At 53.1% G+C, this 19,723-nt stretch overlaps 1 long non-coding RNA gene across 1 annotated transcript; it reads right to left on the bottom strand.

Moving 5' to 3' along the window:
* Nucleotides 1-9,049: 9,049 nt before the first annotated feature.
* On the bottom strand, nt 9,050-14,139 carry LOC141407819 (uncharacterized). The gene is made up of 2 exons (XR_012418605.1): nt 12,441-14,139; nt 9,050-12,135 (listed from the first exon to the last, which is right to left on the bottom strand). It is a non-coding gene; the product is annotated as an uncharacterized lncRNA (long non-coding RNA).
* Between the last annotated feature and the right edge of the window lie 5,584 nt (nt 14,140-19,723).

Genomic DNA, 19,723 nt, shown 5'->3' on the forward strand with positions numbered 1-19,723 from the left:
TGGTGTCTGTCTTCTCCAGCTGTGTGTGAGTCCTTCAAGGACAAGGATGCGTTGTTGTGCATTTCATGTTCTTGCCTAACACAAGCCTTGCACAGGGAGGCTCAAGAACCACATGCCACATAATATATTCATCTGAATGACCAAAAAATGTATCTTTCTTTTAACCATATTTGTCCCCCAACTTTTTTTTTCATATAAGTGCTGAAAATCTTTTCTACCTCTTGGATGGCTCAGATGGCCAAGGGCAGACAGAAACATTCTCCCCAGAGGACCAGTCCCTGACCTTCTGCCATATCCTTTCACTAGTATCACTTCGTGGGCTTCTTGGAGCAGTTTGATAGGCACAATCCATTCTTGGCCGCCTTCTCCAGGTGGCACATGTCTTCCCAACCCTGAAATATTTCAGCTGTTCCCATAGCCTTGGCGTATTAGTCTGTTCTGACTCTACTATGAAGAAATACCCAAGACTGGGCAATTTGTAAAGAAAAGAGGTTTAATTGACTCACAATTCTACATGGCTGGGGAGGCCTCAGGAAACTTACAATCATGGCGGAAGGCACCTCTTCACAGGGCGGCAGAAGGGAGAATGAGTGCCAGCAGCAGAAATGCCAGGCATTTATAAAATCATCAGATCTCATGAGACTTACTCATTATCACGAGAACAGCATGGGGGAAATCACCCCCATGATTCAATGACCTCCCACCAGCTCCCTCCCATGACATGTGGGGATTATGGGAACCACAATTCAAGATGAGATTTGGTTGGGGACACAGCCAAACCACGTCACTCAGCTCTCCTGCAGATGGCTTGCGCATCTCTAGCCTGAAGTTATAACTTTCACTTTATTTAGTAATCGCCTTACCTTGTGGGTATCCTGTAAGCCCCTGGGGTTAGTCAAGGGTCTTAGTTGCCTGCAAAGGAGGATCTGCTCAGGCCTTTTTAAACAGCAAGGGGACCGTGAGCTGTGCTGCTCGGAGTTCTGTCCATTTGGGGTTTTCATTTCCTACTTCCTTTGGTGCCTCCTTGGAGGGGGCTGGCCATGCTCCCAAAGTACTCCCTGGTCTTGTGAAGTGTGGGCTCAGAGCCACTGTGGGCTGGACTGGCACTGTCCGCCAGCCTGCTGCCAGGGACGTCTGGTGAGGATGCGCTTCCCAGTCAAGAAATCCAGAGCATCCCTCCCTGTCCTTCCTCGCACATCTGCTTCTGCATTCACTCAGCAGGGGCATGTTGGCCACTTCTAGGATCACCAGGTTGTCTTCTTACTGCTCAGCATGGAGAGGGGGGTGTAATAGGTGCGGACCCAGGCCTGGAGGAGCTAGGAAAAAAAGACAATTAAAAAAACAAACAAACAAAAAAACCCAGCTTTGTTTTTGTGATAGCTAAGGAAGCGGAGAGTTCAGGCTGCCCAAGCTGGTGAGGGGCCCCCTCTGCCCCCAGGACGTAAAGCCTTGGCCCCAGGTCCTCCTTCCTGTGCACTGGAGTCTGGCTGCTCCCCAAGGTCACTGGTGCATGCACTGCGCTGCTCCCTGACCATCCCTACCACCGCAGCTGCACTTTGGAGCCCAGCATGTCTCCCTAGACCATCAAAGCTGCTAACGTGTATTTCTGCTTCAAGTCTTGCCCTTTCAATAATTTTCTTTACCAGGCGGCCATAAAAATGTTTAAGGAATGAAAATCTGGTCACCCCCTTGCTCCATCAGAAGCCTTCTGTTTCTCTGCATGCCTCTGGGGAGCTGTATGAGCCCCTTGGCGTGGCTGCATGGGGCTCTGCCTGCCCTCCTCTCCCGCGGCTCTGCGCACACTTAATGTTCCATAAATACCAAGCCACCTCTGGTCCTGGCCGCCCCTCGCGGCTTCCTGTTTGTGCTTTCAAAACTGTCTTTGGCCTGCAATACGTTCTCCTCCATTTCATTACCTAAAAAGCTTCTTTTCAGTTTTCAAACTCTATTCAGACCTCATCTTCTGTCTGAAGTCTCCCTTGAAAGCCCCAAACAGAGATAATCACCCCTCTTTATGTTTCTTCTCTGCCTCCAACATCCTGTTGTCACCAGATGTGTCATCCTGGTCGGTAATTACTTGTTTACAGTGGAGTTGTATCTTGTATAGAGTTTGGTTCTAAAGTCACCTAAGAGGTGAAAATTGCTCGTAATCAAAATTATCCCTGAAATTCCCTTAAATGGCCCATAAAGAGCAGTACATGAGGCTTCATGTCTATAACTCTGCGGACGGTTCAACAGTCGCTCTGACCTGGGTTGGTGAGTGGTTTGCTAAGACTCTCAAATTTTTTTCTGTCTCCTCCTGGATGTTGAGGAAGCTGTGGCGTGCTTCCTCCATGAAGGCATTTGTCCCCCTGCTGAGTCACTGGTCAGGGGACACTGGAGAGCCCAGGGCTCTTGCTGGTGGCCTTAGCCAGCTCAGGCTTGCCTGTGCCACGTTCTGTGGCATGCACTCCTCACGTGCACGGTGGATGAGGCTTTTCTCTCCCCGGCTCCCCCCCCCCCCCGCTCTCCCCGGCTCCCCCCCCCCGCTCTCCCCGGCTCCCCCCCCCTCCCCGGCTCCCCCTCCCGCTCTCCCCGGCTCCCCCCTCCCCCCGCTCTCCCCGGCTCCCCCCCCCCCGCTCTCCCCGGCTCCCCACCCACCCGCTCTCCCCGGCTCCCCACCACCCCGCTCTCCCCGGCTCCCCACCACCCCGCTCTCCCCGGCTCCCCACCACCCGCTCTCCCCGGCTCCCCACCACCCGCTCTCCCCGGCTCCCCCACCCCCGCTCTCCCCGGCTCCCCCCGCCCCGCTCTCCCCGGCTCCCTCCCTCTCTCCCCGGCTCCCCCCCTCTCTCCCCGGCTCCCCCCCTCTCTCCCCGGCTCCCCCTCTCTCCCCGGCTCCCCCTCTCTGCAGCAAACAGAATTGAATTCACAAACACAAGATGAGCATCTCTACACTTCGCTTCCCGATTAGAGTGTATGTTTCACAGAGTAGAGAAAATGTACCACTCATCTCCAGTGACCTTTGCTGTTGGGAAAACAATTTCAGAAGTCCAGGCTTATCTTCTACTGGACAGCGACACGTGGGGTCCTGGTGAGTCACCGCTGCATCTCCCATCCGCAGAGCTGCTGCAGAACTGTCAAGGATGCTCACCCTGAGCAGGGCAGGGCTTCTCTTCCTTTCCATCCACTCTTGACAGCAGTGTTCTATTCCTCCATGCAGTTGTGATTGGCATGCACTGTCTTTATTACCCCAAAGTCTAACTTTTTCGTTTTTGTTTTGAGACAGGGTCTGGCTCTACCTCCCAGGCTGGAGTGCAGTGGTGGGACCTCGGCTAACCGTGGTCTGGGCCTCCCAGGCTCAAGTGATCCTCCCACCTCAGCCTCTGGAGTAGTTGGGACTACAGGTGCACTACTACCACATCCAGCTAACTTTTGAATTTTTTTTTATGTAGAGAAGGGGTTTTGTGCCATGTCGTCTAGCCTGGTCCCTAACTCCTAGCCTCAGGCGATCTGCCTGCCTCAGCCTCCCAAACTGCTGGAATTACAGGTATGGGCTACCACGCCTGGCCTCCAAAGTTTAACTTGTAGACGACTGTGTGCTGCTCAGGGATTAAACAGTAAATTTCATCATAGTAATCTTGTTTAATTTTGTTATAAATTAATATTTCCTGATACATATTTGAGGACATGTGCTATAAATTTTTTTTTTTTTACATTTTCAATCCAATCTCCTGGGCCTCTTAGGAAATGATCCTAAAACCCTGGGGAAAATGACCTTGACCCAGGGAACAGCAGGAGGGAAGGGTCTGCCGAGTCCTTGGTAACCGGGGTTTTAGCTCCAAAGGCAATAACCTCCCAACGTGCTGGAATTACGCGGATGAGCCGCAGCGCCCCCCTCGGAATCACGGGGATGAGCCGCGGCCCCCACCTCCAAAATCTAACTTGCAGAAGAGGCGCGCTGCTCCGGGGTTAAATAATACATTTCACCATAGTACCCTCATTTACTTTTTGTTATAAATTGGTATTTCCTGATACATGTTTGAGGATGCGTGCGATAAATACTCTTTTTATACACAGACTTCTGTTCAGCACGTTGTTAGTAATGGCAGCCACTAAAATAGGGAGCGATTTTGCCTTCATGGTTCCAGTGCTAGGAGAAAAGCTGTTCCTGGACTCACAGATGTATTAGCCTGCCCACATTTTATTTTATTTGATTTTATATTATTTTATTTTTGAGACAGAGTCTCACTCTGTAGCCCAGGCTGGAGTGCAGTGGTGCGATCTTGGCTCACTGCAACCTCCACCTTCCAGGTTCAAGCGATTCTCCTGCCTCAGCCGCCCAAGTAGCCGGGATTACAGGTGCCCGCCACCACGCTTGGCTAATTTTTGTATTTTTGGTAGAGATGGGGTTTCACCATGTTGGTCAGGCTGGTCTTGAACTCTTGACCTCTGGTGATCTGCCGGCCTCGGTGTCCCAGAGTGCTGGGATTACAGGCCTGAGCCACCGTGCCTGGCTGGCTGCCCACATTTTTATCCATTCAACAGAACCATCTTGTCATAACTTGTGCTCCCTTTTGTCTTTGAATCTCTTGCATTAGACTTAAAGGGTGTCCACTGGTTTTAGTTTGGCAGAGGATTCCAGCCTTCCTTATTTTCCTTCAGAAGTCTGAGGATATTACACAGCTGTCTTTCAGCCAGTTATTGTCACTTTTGTCAGTCCTCCTCCTCTTCCTCTTCTTCCATCCCCTCCTCTTTTCTTCCTCCTCCTCCTCTTCATCCTCCTCCTTTCTTCCCCTCCTCCTTTCTTCCTCCTCCTCCTCTTCTGTTTCTTCCTCTTCCTCCTCCTCTTCCTCCGCCCCCTCCTCTTCCGTTTCTTCCTCCTCCTCTCCTTCTCTCCTTCTTCCGCCCCCCTCCTCCTCCTCTTCATCCTCCACTTCCTCCTCCTCCTCTTCCTTTTTCTCTTCTTCCTCCTCGTCCTTCCATTTCTTCTTCTCCTCTTCCTATTCTTCCTTCCTCCCCTCTCTCTTTATTGTAGGTAATTTGTATTTCCTCTGTTTGCTTTAAAAATGCTTGGTTTGCCTTTTTGTTGCCCCACGTTGGGCCCAGGTGTGCATTTCTATTTAATGATCCTATTAAGGACTCAGTGAGCATCTTCAGCTGGAGAACTCAGGCCTTTCTTCAATTCTGGAAATCACTTAGCCATTACTCTCTGCCTCATTCTCTTTATTCTTGCCATCTGGAATTCAAACTTGACCTATGTTCAGGATTATGTGAGTCTATTCTCAGCTTTCTTGAACTCTCGATTATATTTGTAAATCCTCTGCCTTCTGTGCTGCATTTTAGGCGATCTCCTCCATTCTATCTCCAGTTCACCCATTATCTCTTCAGCTGCTTCAGTGTACATTTAAATGATTAGCTGGCTTTTTAATTTCAGTCATTATATTTTTCCTTCTAAGAAATTTTGGCCAGGCACGGTGGCTCACACCTGTAATCCCAGCACTCTGGAAGGCTGAGGCAGGTAGATTGCCTGATGAATCTGAGCCCAGGAATTTGAGACCAGCCTGGGAAACATGATGAAACTCCATCTTTACTAAAAAATATGAACAATTAGCCAGGCGTGGTGACGCACCTGTAGTCCCAGCTACTCGGGGGGCAGAGGTGGTACCTGAGCCCTGCACCCAGGAAGTCAAGGCTCCAGTGAGCTGAGATCACATCACTGCACTTCAGCCTGGAGGACAAATGAGACTGAGTCTCAAAAAAGGAAAAAGAAAATTCTATTTGGCTATTTCAAACCTAATTCTATTTCAAACCTATGTTTTCTTTTTAGAATCTTGTTATTTCCTAATAGTTTCTAATCTTTAGCTCTCTATTTTAAATATAATAATGTGAGAGTTTTACAGAATTCTTATATCTCAGGTCCCTAGGGTGCCGTGGTGGGTTGTAATTTTGTTCCCAATGACTCCTTGCCTTTTCCGTAAGGGAGGTATACAGCCTTGCTGTGGCCTCGGGATGTGCAGTGCTTCCTCTGAGACAATAGACTTTCTTCCCCAATGACATCAGTTTTGGGGTAACTTTTGCCAGCGGGATGTAAGCAGAAGTGCCACATTTGAGCAGTAGCTTAAGAGGCATTTCACAGGTGGTTTATGGTACGGGTTCCCTCTTCCATGAGAATACGTTCCAAATAGGGGCTGTTTATTCAGAAATGGATTTTAGGATGCAGAAGATGGAGGGAGCAGAACCAAAGCCAATATGCACCTGCTACACCTACTAGATAATGTTTCTGGGGCAAAAATCTTTGTTTTTGGAAGCCATTGGGATTCTGAGCTTGTGTGTAACACAACCTGTCTGATACGGTTTGGTTGTGTCCCCACCCAAATCTCATCTTGAATTGCATTTCCCCTAATGCCCATGTGTCATGCGAGGGGCCTGGTGGGAGGTAATTGAATCATGGGGGCGGCTACCTTGTGATTGTGAGTGAGTTCTCACGAGACCTGGTGATTTTATAAGGGGCTTTCGCCTTCATGGTTCTGCACTTCTCCTTCCTGTCACCATGTGAAGAAGGACATGTTTGCTGCCCCTTCTGCCATGATTGCAAGTTTCCTGAGGCCTCCCCAGCCATGCTGAACTGTGAGTCAATTAAACCTGTTTCCTTTAAAAAAATGAACCAATACAGTGTCCTGGTGAAAACTGACTAAAACAGGCACAAACTTGCATTTTTGTGGGATCCTCTAGCACTCGCTCATGGTGTGCTATTTCCTTATGTGATTTAAAGTTTTTATTGTAAATTTATGTTCCCTGTGAGTTGTTTTAGTTTTTAACTGCCAGTCTCATGGACTCTGGGGGTGGGTAGACCTCTGCTCATGTGTATATTTTCTTTCTCCTTTCTTCTGTCAAGGGAGCCATGATTTTCACACATCTGGGGCCTTTGTTCATTGGAGAACTTTTATTCCATGTTGATCTAGTAAGTTCAGACCTCATACCTGTATACAGCCAAGGCTAATGTGTTTAAATTTCCTGACGTACTTTTTCTTTTTTTTTTCATCCATAGCCAGGGGTAGACACAGCCTCTCTTGTCAGTTCCTACTTGATGAGCAGTTTCTTGTGCCCTTTCCAGGGTGGGGTGGCATGCCTTAGGTCCTGCTTTATGCAGGGGTCTCAGTCTCAGTGTCCTGTCCTGACTTAGGGCCATGCCTTCTGCTCAGTATGGGCGCAAAAGCCCCAGACCCTCGTCATTAAGGCTGACGTCGGGTCAGATGCCCCTGGCTGCTCTGGCCCTGAACTCCTACTCTATTTCAGGCACATGGCTCCTTTTCTTTCTTTTGATCCTGATTGTGTCTATAATTAAAAAAAAAAAAATGTACTTTACCCAGGCGCAGTGGCTCACACCTATAATCCCAGCACTTTGGGAAGCCGAGGTGGATGGATCACCTGAGGTCTGGAGTTCAAGACCAGCCTGGCCAAGATGGTGAAACCCTGTCTCTATTGAAAACACAAAAATTAGCCAGTCCTGGTGGTAGGCGCCTGTAATCCCAGCTACCTGGGAGGGTGAGGCAGGAGAATCTCTTGAACCTGGGAGGTGGAGGTTGCAGAGAGCCAAGATGGAGCCGCTGTACTCCAGCCTGGGTGACAAGAGTATAACTCCTTCTAAAAAAAAAAAAGAAAAAGTATACTTTACTCAGTTTTTCTTTGCATTTGTAGTGGGGGTTGTCGGGGGTGGGAGCTGCCCAGGCCAGCTCGTCCTGCCAGGTGCCACACACCTGTGTGTGCTGCCTTGTGTATCTTCTCACTGAGGCTTCAGCTCCCCAAGGGCAGGGCCCCTGCCCTCCTACGTTGAGTCATTCCTTGGTGCCTGAAAGGGTGCCTGGAACACAGGAGCTCCGCAGATATGGAGGAATTGATTTGAATGAATGAAAATTTTAAAAAGAGTGTAGGAGGGGATCCATGCAAGGGGCTGGTGGCTTCTCTCCTTCCTGATTCTGTTTCTTCGTCCTCTCCTTGACACCTGGGCTCTTACAGAATTGATGTGTGCAGTGTGCATGGAAAATAAATCTTGGGACCCTAAAATAACTAAGCCAAAGAGAAAAGTCAAGCTGGGAACTGCTTAGAGCAAACTTGCCTCCCATTGTATTCCTAAAACAGATAGCTACTGAGATTAAAAAAAAAAAAAAAAAAAGCTACATACCTCCCTCACGAGAAATTTCCTTATAGACAAAGGACAGACAGAACTCAAAGTCCTCCCTCTGCTCACTGAGATGAATGCGTATCTGACTGCCTCCTTTGGAGAGGCTCATCAGCAACTCAAAAGATTGCAACCATTTGTCTCTTATCTACCTATGACCTGGAAGCCCCTCCCCGCTTTCAGTCATCCCACCTGTCTGGACAGAAGCAATGTACATCTCACATAAATTGATGTCTCATGTCTCCCTAAAATGCATAAAACCAAGCTGTGCCCTGACCACGTTGGGCACATGTCATCAGGATTTCCTGAGGCTGTGTCATGGGCAGGCGTCCTTTGGCAAAATAAACTTTCTAAATTGACTGAGACCTGTCTCAGATATTTGGGGTTCACAGCAGGGAATGAGAGAGGATTGGAAAATGCCTCGAGGAGAGAAGGGCTGGGAAATGGAGGCTGGCTCTGGGCAGACATGGGCTTCAGCCTCGTGGAGCTCTGTGGCTGCAGCAACCTCACTAGGCTGGAACTGAGGTGCCTTCCCTCCCAGGGGGCTCTTTTAATGGCCATGGAGCACTGGACATGCTTAGTGATGGATGGCACTCAGAGCCCTGGTGGTTGTTACTGTTGATAACATCTTGAGCCAGGTTCCTCCTCTTCTATTCTTAACTAATCCATCCATGCTTTATTTATTTTACCCAAAACCATCTGTGAGGAGACAGGGAGAGGCCACGGGCTCCCTGCAGGGGCTCTCAGGGGCAGGGATGACAACCTTGGGTTATGGGGAGAGGTCCTTGCAGACTAAGCTTCGAAGTCCACTGAGTCTCCCCCCAGCGCCAGGAGATGAGCCACGGGGTCTCGCAGGCTGGGAAGGAGGTCGGGAGGCGCTTGAAATCATCGAGTGCATACTCCATTTATTAACTTTGACTTGTAAATTAAAACCCCCAGTGGTACAAATCAGGGATGAGCCAAGTGAAAATGAGAATCTGCCTTTCCTTTCTGCAGCCTGGAATCAGAACTCCAACAACTCAAAAAAAAAAAAAAAATTGGAAAAATATTTCAATTACCATGTAGATGGGTTTTCGGTGTCTGGCCTTTCTGTCATCTTGGTTCTACATCCAGCGCGAGGAGCCTCAGCTGCTTCCCTGCGGATGGACCCTGCCGGTGGCTGGGTACCCCAAAGGGAAAAAAGGCAAAGATGCTGGAAGAAAAAGATTTTCCCTGATGAGCTCCGGGGCCATGCACACCTTCCTCCTGAGAGATGACAGTCCCTGGGCCGCAGGGCAGGGGCTGGTCAGGGAGACCACCGCCCTCTCGGACCTAACTCCACATTCCATGGTTTGCAACTCAGAGCCCGGCACCTGGGATGAACCACAGCCACGCTCCAGAGCTGGGCTCGCCACTCACTCACAGGCAGGGTTGCATGCGGAGGCTGAGGTTCACCAGCAACCCAGAGTGGCCAAGGGGTGCAACGGGAAGCCCAGGCTGCCCAGGCTGGAAGCCCACCCTCAGGTGGACATGTCAAGACCAGACAGCAGGTGCCGAGAAGGTTCTGGGGTTGGCCTGGGGCTACTGAGGTCCCTCCCATCTCTATCACATGTCGAAGTGTTCCACATTGTGTGTGTGCATGCACGTGTGTGTTTGGGGAGTCCATTTTGCAGGTGGCTAACTTCATTTACTGTGATTTCAGAGCCTCTTCCTCCACTGGCCGACCCTGTGCTGTGAGGGACGGGTTCAGGATGAATCTGAGACCCCTCTGTAAGCAGCCCCCGGCCCCTCGAGCACTCTGGTCCTCCCCGTCTGTGTGTGTCTTAGGATCCAGATAGGATGTGACCCTTCCTGGGTCACTCTCTGCCATTCCTCCAAAATAGGCGCTAAGATTTTAGATGAGACTTCCAAACAGGACTGGTCGCGTTGATTAGGATCGCAGAGGCCCACAGAACCACAGCCTCCAGGGAGCTCCCTCTCTTCTTTCCCTAAAGGGTTCCAGTATGGTGGGGGCACTGAACAAAGTCCGTTCAGGGGACTGGCATCCTGGCTCTGCTGGTGTTTAGTACACGTGCTCCCCTGCTGCTAGGTAGCCACGACCCGGACAGCAGGTGGGCTTTGTCCAGGGGAGTCTGGGGTATAAAGCCCGGGGTGACAAAAGTCTGAAGTCCCGCAGAGGACTGGGCTGCTGGTGGCCTGGCTGCTGGGGTTCTATTAGCAGGCAAGCTCTCCGAGGGTGGAAACTGAGTCTTTATCACTCTCCCAGGGGTTCCCTGCCCGGTGCCCCTGAGAAAGTTAAATCACACCAAACAATGCCGGCCACTCTGGCCCCAGGACGAGGCATAAGAAAGAAGGTGATGAGTCCAGTCCATGCTGCTCCAGGGCCTCTGTGGGGCCGTCTTCACCCTTGACTGCCGTGGCCTGGTCTCTGGTTGGGTCAGAGCCCAGATGCCTGCAGGAGGCTTCCTTGTATCCCATTGTTGTGGCCGGGACTGGGGTGGGTGCAGTGGGAACTGCAGCCTGAAGGTCGTTCACCTGCTTCAGAAACAGGACAGAGGGCTGGACTGGGTGTCAGAGGATAGCATTTTGAGCCAGATTTGCTCCTCCATAACCAGGGGGTGAGGGGAGCCTGCGGTGGGCCTCAGTTTCCCCAGTCATCCCCCATTCCCACCCAGCTCTAGGAGACCAGACACACACCTGGTCTCTGCGTCCCACGTCAAATGCTCCGGTTGCCCTGGTCCCACTATTGCACACCCCTGTTCCCACAGAGGGTGGGGGAGCCAGGCCTGCATCACATTCCATGCAGGCTTGAGGACAGGCCTTCCTGTTCCACGCATGCAGCAGGTATCCCCTGAGCACCTGCTCTGTGCTGACTTGGGGCTCAGGAGTCTGGGATGTAGGGAAGCTTCTGTCTGTGGGGAGGCACAGGATGGACATGAACGCGTTGGAGGAGTGGTGTGTGTGCAGAGAGAACCAAGAATGAATGAGAAGGTGTTGAGGAGGTGCCAGCCAGGGCTGCCGGCACCAAGGGCTGGAGCTCCAAGGAGGCAGGCAGCCGAGGGAGGGCATCCCGGCCAGGAGAAGATGCAGCCTCGGCTTTGCAGCTTTCTGTTCACTGACTCCTTCATTTCATTAACACGGAATGAGTGTCTTTCACTTGCCCCAAACTCCCTGGTGCCTCAGAACATCCAGCAGACAGCCCCCAGCTCTGCACCCGCCCTCTAGGCAGGAGACAGTGCAGGGCACGGGGCTTTGCGTGTGCGTATGTGGGAGGGGGTCGGGGGTCTCAAACCCAGAGCAGTGGGGGCCAGCAGCTCTTGAAGTTGGAGCAGGGGCTTGATGAAAAGTTGGGGGGCATCTCAGAGAGCAGACACCAGGTGGACAGATGAAGACCCAGGGAGAGGGTGTCGCCAGGAATGGCTGCACGGGGCCAGGGGGTGGCAGGTGCAGGCAGAGGCAGGCGGGGTGTGAGGGGCTTAGTGCTTTGACCACCAGGAACCCTGAGTCTGTCTCCATTGAGGCATTGGCCATTTATCCAAAGCAGTGGGAGGCGAATGAAGAGTTTTCCAGAAGGCTTACTGCAATAGCCATGCCAGTGGGCCAGATGGCAGGGGATGGGGTGATGCCTAGACATGAAGGGGAGTGCACCGCATTTGTGAAGGGCACATGCTGGGGGGGGTGGTCCTGAGGGCAGAGGAAGGGCCATAAGCGCCTTGGCCCAGGGCAGGACTGTGGGGTCCAGGGCTTCCCCATTCATTGTTGAGACCCCCCTGGGTCACACCCCTGCCCTCATGGAGATTGTGCCCTCATCGTGGGTAACAGATCACCAAGAGTTCAAAGCAAAGAAAAAGGGGGAGTGTCCCTCCTCCAGGAAGCTCCCAACCTTCCTGACGAGCACGGCCTCCCTTCTCCTCTCGGCTCCACGCCTTCTCTTTGCTTCTCCCGTTGCCGTTTCTCCTGATGGTCCGGGAAAGAGCAGAAGCCTGAAACTGGGACTGGAGGGAAGTTTCTAATCAATGTGAGCCTGAGGTTTAAGTGGCTTGGACTTATCCACCCCAAATGACAGTGATGTGTGAACTGAAATGTCACCAATGGAACCAGAACTGGGTGCTCATTAGCGCCCAGCTGGTAGCAGTGATGAGGAAAATAAAATCATTTCCCCACATGCTGCAATACTCCACAATGAGGCTGGCACCCCTGCTGCTGGGGGGGGGGGGGGTCAGAGCATGGACTTGGTGGCCGTCACATCACTGTCCCCTCTATACCAAGGTCTCCTCTCTACTCAGGTGCACATGCTTACCTGTGGGTACTGGGTGCTGCGTGCTGGTGGTCTGAGTCCCGGCTGAGAGGCGTCTCCCGCTCTCTTTCACCTGAGGGGGTCAGTGGGCCAGGATCACACAGGCCACCTCACAGTGACACTTGCACTCAGCTTTGTCCTGGATGTGGGGACGCCGGCACTGTGGTGCCTGCCCAGCACGTCCTGGGATGAGGCCACTGCTCCTCTTTGGCCTTGCTGAACTGTGTTCCACACTGGCTGTCTTTCTTCCTGCATGTATGTTAAAGAGATTGAAAAGTGACAATACCAGTGGGTTGGCGTAAGTGGCAAGATTGATCAGGGCTGCGCCTCCTGATTCTGGGGAGAGGAATAAAGTAGGTGCTCAAGGGAAAAGGACCGATCCCTGCAAATGCCTGCAGGGGCCGTTTCGGTGGAGATCCCTGCAAATGCCTGCAGGGCCGTTTCAGTGGAGATGGAGTCGCAAAGCAGGCAGGTGTCTTTCGACAACAGAACGTGAGGCCGGCAGGGTCTTGGTGGCGAGGGTGGCCTTTCCTATCACAGCCCCACGGCTGCCTGCTTTGGCCACCTGCAAAATTTACATCTATTTCAGAAAATCTGGGCACGTTCCCATCCTCCCCTGGTACTTTGTGGCCACGGCAGTTACTTGCTCAATCAATTGACGTGCGTTCGGAATCCATGATGCATCGAGAGGTTATGGTTACGTGCCTTCTGCCCATGACGCCGGGTTCCCCGAGAGTCCCTGAGGCTCGGCCTGGCAGCAGGCGGGGAACTGGAGGGACTTTGGGTCGAGGCGACAGCTGTGAGAGCGGCTGGCTGTGTCAGGGAACACACCCACCCACAGGTGACATCACAGGTGACATCCATGGCCCAGCTCCACTGAGCTCGGCAAAGATTTGTGCTCCTACAGAAGCTTTCCACTCGCAGCCCCCACATCCTCCTCAGGGCTTCCCAGGGGCTCCACAGGCCCACGAGCCCTGGCCCTGTCCCCTGAAAACTCCACCTCCTGGTCTCCTGGGCCTTTTCTGGGGACACCTGGAGGATGTCTCGGAAAAGCCTGAGGGTGTGTGGGATGGTGTGTGCAACCGCAAGGCCTGGCGCGCAGCTCACAGCAGGGCTCTGCCAGTGGAAGTTGCCTCTTCTGGCACTGAGGGGTCTCCAGCGTGCGAGGCCACCCACGTGCCCACGTGCCTGTTTGAGGCTCCGCACGCGAATCTACAGCTTAATTCCCATTTGCTGGGACCCCCATCGTATCTTTGCCCGCTCAGCTTCTCATTCACGTAGAAACGCCCCTTCTGCTTTGTCCTCCCCGCCGGGTGCCTGACCGTTATCCAAGATCTGCGCCAGGGCCAAGCCCTGCATCCCCTGGCCCCCTTTTCCCCTCCCCATGCCACATGGTGCTTGACGTTCCAGCACGGATGCACTTTCTCCTGTCCCCCCGACTGTGGGGAGGGCATGTCCCAGCCTCTGGGGGCTCCTGGGAGCATGAGTTCAGCTTGAGTGTGTAGCTTTCTGGCTGAGCACGGATCTTGAACGTATCAGGCACTCCCTGTGCAATGGGCTGAACCAAGCATTTGGAGGAAGGCTTGATTCCTATGGGTGGAGTGGACACGTTGGGGCTCAGAACTCCCGTAGGCCTGCAGCAAGCTGACTGCAGTGACCGGATCCCTGCCATGCGGAGGGACCGTCTCTGGAGTTCCGTTACAGCTGTAGATTTCTGTGGACAAGGTTTCCTCAGAAGACAGAGTCCTGAGAGGGTGTCATGCTGGGACCGGCTGTACCTCTCCAGAGAGCCTGTTGTTAAATATCCCGGAATCCTGCAACAGTTGATGTGACATGTGTAGCTGGGAATCGGCCATGGAGGGAGCAATTGCACCAGGGCTATTGGTGACGACTGCACAACCATCCACCCCTCACCACAGGAGCCAGTTGTTGTCTCGGCACACTGCGGCCTGGCCCACGGCTGGCTCCCACCACAGCGGCTTCCTGTGTTTCCTCCGGGAGGCTTCGTTCTCCTAGCTTCCTCTGGGACTCTAGAGAGCCTCTTTCCTAACAGCCTTCAGGCATCAGTGAGACATTTTCTCGGCACTTGGTGTCCTAAGAAGCTTGCCCCCTGCAGCCACACGCCCGCCCGCGCTGGCCCTGGCCAGTGGACAGAGGGCCTAAGGCACAGTCATCTTGCTCTGCGGTGGCCCTGTGAGGGACAGTGGGTGAGTGGGTGGAGGCGGCCTTGTCATCCTGTGAAAGGCAGGCGTGAGGTTTAGCCCTACAGCGAGTTCTGAGCCCCAATGTGACTTCCCAGCGAGTCAGCTCCTGGGTGTCTGGGGAGCTGCAGGGCAGATGCCCCTCGGCTGAACGCACCCTTCTGTTTCCAGGCACCATGTTGTGTGGTGGTTTCCATAGCCTGGTTGGAATCTGCTCGTCCACTGAACTGAACCCAGACACAGTCGACACTAGCTCTGCAGGCAGACTACCCAGCGCCTGCCCCACAGCAGCCACCCCTGACGGTGCTCATGGGAGCAACCTGACACGGTGTCTTTGAATCACAGGTGTGGCTTTTGTGGTTAGAGTCTGCCTCTCTCGAGGTGGCAAAACAACCCGGGCGGCGACCTGTGTCTGCTTTGCTCTTCATTAGATCATCAGCTGTGAGCTCAGCGACCGGTACCTGGAGGTCTCCTAATGCTCTGTGTGCGTCACCTCCGCTGTGATGGTTGTGTGAGTGCCGTCACTCCACAGTGTGTGCGTCACCTCCGCTGTGATGGTTGTGTGAGTGCCGTCACTCCATGGTGTGTGCGTCACCTCCGCTGTGATGGTTGTGTGAGTGCCGTCACTCCACAGTGTGTGCATCACCTCCGCTGTGATGGTTGTGTGAGTGCCGTCACTCCACAGTGTGTGCGTCACCTCCGCTGTGATGGTTGTGTGAGTGCCGTCACTCCATGGTGTGTGCATCACCTCTGCTGTGATGGTTATGTGAGTGCCATCACTCTATGGTGTGTGCATCACCTCTGCTGTGATGGTTGTGCACGTGCCATCACTCCTCGGCTGTGATGGTTGTGTGAGTGCTGTCACTCCATGGTGTGTGTGTCACCTCTGCTGTGACAGTTGTGTGAGCATTGACACTTCATGCTGTGCGTGTCACCCATACTGTGATGGTTGTGTGAGTGCCGTCACTCCACGGTGTGTGTGTCACCTCTGCTGTGATGGTTGTGCCCGTGCCATCGCTCCTCGGCTGTGATGGTTGTGTGAGTGCTGTCACTCCGTGGTGTGTGTGTCACCTCTACTGTGACGGTTGTGTGAGCATTGACACTTCATGCTGTGCGTGTCACCCATACTGTGATGGTTGTGCACGTGCCATCACTCCTCCACTGTGATGGTTGTGTGAGTATTGTCACTCCGTGGTGTGTGTGTCACCTCTGCTGTGATGGTTGTGTGAGCATTGACACTTCATGCTGTGCGTGTCACCCATACTGTGATGGTTGTGCACGTGCCATCACTCCTCCGCTGTGATGGTTGTGTGAGTGCCGTCACTCCACAGTGTGTGCGTCACCTCCGCTGTGATGGTTGTGTGAGTGCCGTCACTCCATGGTGTGTGCATCACCTCTGCTGTGATGGTTGTGTGAGTGCCGTCACTCCACAGTGTGTGCGTCACCTCCGCTGTGATGGTTGTGTGAGTGCCGTCACTCCACAGTGTGTGCGTCACCTCCGCTGTGATGGTTGTGTGAGTGCCGTCACTCCACGGTGTGTGCATCACCTCCGCTGTGATGGTTGTGTGAGTGCCGTCACTCCACGGTGTGTGCGTCACCTCCGCTGTGATGGTTGTGTGAGTGCCGTCACTCCACGGTGTGTGCGTCACCTCCGCTGTGATGGTTGTGTGAGTGCCGTCACTCCACGGTGTGTGCGTCACCTCCGCTGTGATGGTTGTGTGAGTGCCGTCACTCCACAGTGTGTGCGTCACCTCCGCTGTGATGGTTGTGTGAGTGCTGTCACTCCACGGTGTGTGCATCACCTCTGCTGTGATGGTTGTGTGAGTGCCGTCACTCCATGGTGTGTGCATCACCTCTGCTGTGATGGTTGTGCACGTGCCATCACTCCTCGGCTGTGATGGTTGTGTGAGTGCTGTCACTCCATGGTGTGTGTGTCACCTCTGCTGTGACAGTTGTGTGAGCATTGACACTTCATGCTGTGCGTGTCACCCATACTGTGATGGTTGTGTGAGTGCCGTCACTCCACGGTGTGTGTGTCACCTCTGCTGTGATGGTTGTGTCCGTGCCATCGCTCCTCGGCTGTGATGGTTGTGTGAGTGCTGTCACTCCGTGGTGTGTGTGTCACCTCTGCTGTGATGGTTGTGTGAGCATTGACACTTCATGCTGTGCGTGTCACCCATACTGTGATGGTTGTGCACATGCCATCACTCCTCCACTGTGATGGTTGTGTGAGTATTGTCACTCCGTGGTGTGTGTGTCACCTCTGCTGTGATGGTTGTGTGAGCATTGACACTTCATGCTGTGCGTGTCACCCATACTGTGATGGTTGTGCACGTGCCATCACTCCTCCACTGTGATGGTTGTGTGAGTATTGTCACTCCATGGTGAGTGTGTCACCCCCACTGTGATGGTTGTGTATTGTCACTTCACGCTGTGTGAGTGCCGTCACTCCATGGTGTGTGCATCACCTCTGCTGTGATGGTTGTGCACATGCCATCACTCCTCGGCTGTGATAGTTGTGTGAGTGCTGTCACTCCATGGTGTGTGTGTCACCTCTGCTGTGACAGTTGTGTGAGCATTGACACTTCATGCTGTGTGCGTCACCTCCGCTGTGATGGTTGTGTGAGTGCCGTCACTCCACGGTGTGTGTATCACCTCTGCTGTGACGGTTGTGTGAGTATTGTCACTTCATGCTGTGTGTGTCACCCATACTGTGATGGTTGTGCACGTGCCATCACTCCTCCACTGTGATGGTTGTGTATTGTCACTCCATGGTAAGTGTGTCACCCCCATTGTGATGGTTGTGTGAGTATTGTCACTCCACAGTGTGTGTGTCACCTCTGCTGTGACGGTTGTGTGAGCATTGACACTTCATGCTGTGTGCATCACCTCTGCTGTGATGGTCATGTGAGTGCCGTCACTCCATGGTGAGTGTCACCCCCATTGTGATGGTTGTGTGAGTGCCATCACTCCATGGTGTGTGTGTCACCTGCATTGTGATGGTTGTGTGAGTATGGTCACTTCATGCTGTGTGTGTCATCTCAGCTGTGATGGTTGTGTGTGTCGCCTCCACTGCAATGGTTCCTGTATTCTTGCAATGATCATCTTGGCTCAGGTCACCTCGGATCTGGCATTTTTCCATTATGACTAGTTTATATTCTTACCCTGAGGTTTGGCAAAAATATTGAATCAATTGTTCTTAATTATGACCATCTTGTACACTTTGCATTGCAGGAACAGTTCAATAATGCTTTACAGTCCAAAGAGCCCTAGGAGCACTGCTCAATATCCCAGAGTGCAAGACTAGAGTTTTCCTTTTGTTCAACTCATAAACTATTCTTAAAAGTGCCATATTTTCCTGATTCAATTGTTGTTCTCCCTGTTTATGACTCTGTTCATTGTCCTGTGTCTATGAAATGAAGCCATAATAAATGCTAATCATGTGTTTAGAGCGTCACCTGCAGTCCTGGCTGCATGAAGGTGGCTGGCTGTGGGGTTGGGGGAGGCGAGGCCCTGGACAGAAGGCAGCAGTTGGGGTGAGCTCCCTCCTTGCCTGGCTGTGTGTCCCTGGGGACCTGGGGATCCTCTCTGAACTCCGGCTTCTGTCCACGAAGGGAAGGGTGGACAGGGAGAGGGAGGGCAGTGAGCAAACATCCAACAAGCAGGCTTGGACCAGCCCTTCAGTCAGGGTGTGGGTTGCTGTTCTCAGCGAGACACGTGTGAATGGAAGCCAGCTCAGACTCCTCCCAGCTGGGCAGGCACGGGCGGGACAGTCAATTTCTCTGAATTTGGGTTTCATCCTTTGTACAATGGGCAAAATCAATTCTGTTCTGGGCTGTCGATGGATGAGATGAAAGGACCTGAGTTCGTGTTTTGCACGATGTGTACCTCCTGGAAGGCCTCTGCCATCGGGGCCCTGGTTCTGGTGAACAGAATCAAGAACCTCCAGGAATCACCTGCCTCTGTCAGATGTGCTGTGGTACCTCATTGGCTGAGTGCTCTGTTTCCCTAACGAACCAGGAACTTGCTTTGACCTCGATCTGGGCACGCAATTCACGGGGTCTGCTGCAGAGATAAAGCTGCTGCCATGGGAGATGGCACAGAAGCCCCAAATTCCTCCACTGCTTTAGAGGCGATGGTAGCGGTTGGGGCCGCCTTCCCCCATGTCTCTCACCTCTCCCTCTGCAGGGACTGGAGTGCTCTTACCCTCCTGTCCCCCACAGGCAGCTGACTCCCACAGCCCTGCAGACCCCAGCAGGGGAACCCACCGCCCAGGTTGGGGACTCCACCCCATGTCTGTGTAGCCTCGGCTGGAGGTGCAAACTGGAGGATGTGCCCGAGGATGGCGGATCTGCCCAGAAGTGCTCTCTCCAACAGCCTTGGCAGCTCCCGGAGATGCGCCGGCCAGGCCCTCATTTCAGGGAAGAAAAATGCCCCTGCAGCGTATAAAAAGGCCCAGCAGACCCCTGCCAGGAAAGCCAGGCCGTTCAAAGGGAAGAAAGATGCTTCCTGAGGGCGCTGGGCATGCTGACTAGTTTAAAAATCCACCGCTGCAGATATATGCTTTGCAATAAGCACAGATATTGGGCACAGGGCAAAGACAATCATCCATTTCAGCGGCAGGAGCAGGCCGGTGGGGAGCAGCGGCCTTTATTTATTTATTTACTTCATTGGGAAAAGAGGCCGTGCAGTGAAATGGTACATTCATGTCCCGCCAGTGCCTTCCCTGGCTGTGGGCACAGATGCCATGCCGTGTTCTTTGGGGGCAGTACATGAGAGCGATGCCACTCTCGCCACCTCCCATGTTGGGGGATGGGCAGGGGGCTCAAAGGGTGTAGGCAGCCTGGGAAGTCCATCGAACTGGGGTGCTGAGGACCTGTGGCAGGCACGGAGGGAAAGGGGCAAGGGCCACAGTGCAGGCCATCTGTGCCCGAGCTGCACAGGTCTTCCCAGTGGGAATCCAGAGGTCTCCCAGAGCCTCTCCCACAGGATCATCCTGGGGGTGGCTGCAGAAATGGTGGGTACCTGGGATGGACACGGCCTGGCGTGGTCAGAAGAGCTCAGCTCAGCCTCAGACCACCTGTC

Source organism: Macaca fascicularis, chromosome 10 (assembly GCF_037993035.2).
Source record: "Macaca fascicularis isolate 582-1 chromosome 10, T2T-MFA8v1.1".
Taxonomy (NCBI): domain Eukaryota; kingdom Metazoa; phylum Chordata; class Mammalia; order Primates; family Cercopithecidae; genus Macaca; species Macaca fascicularis.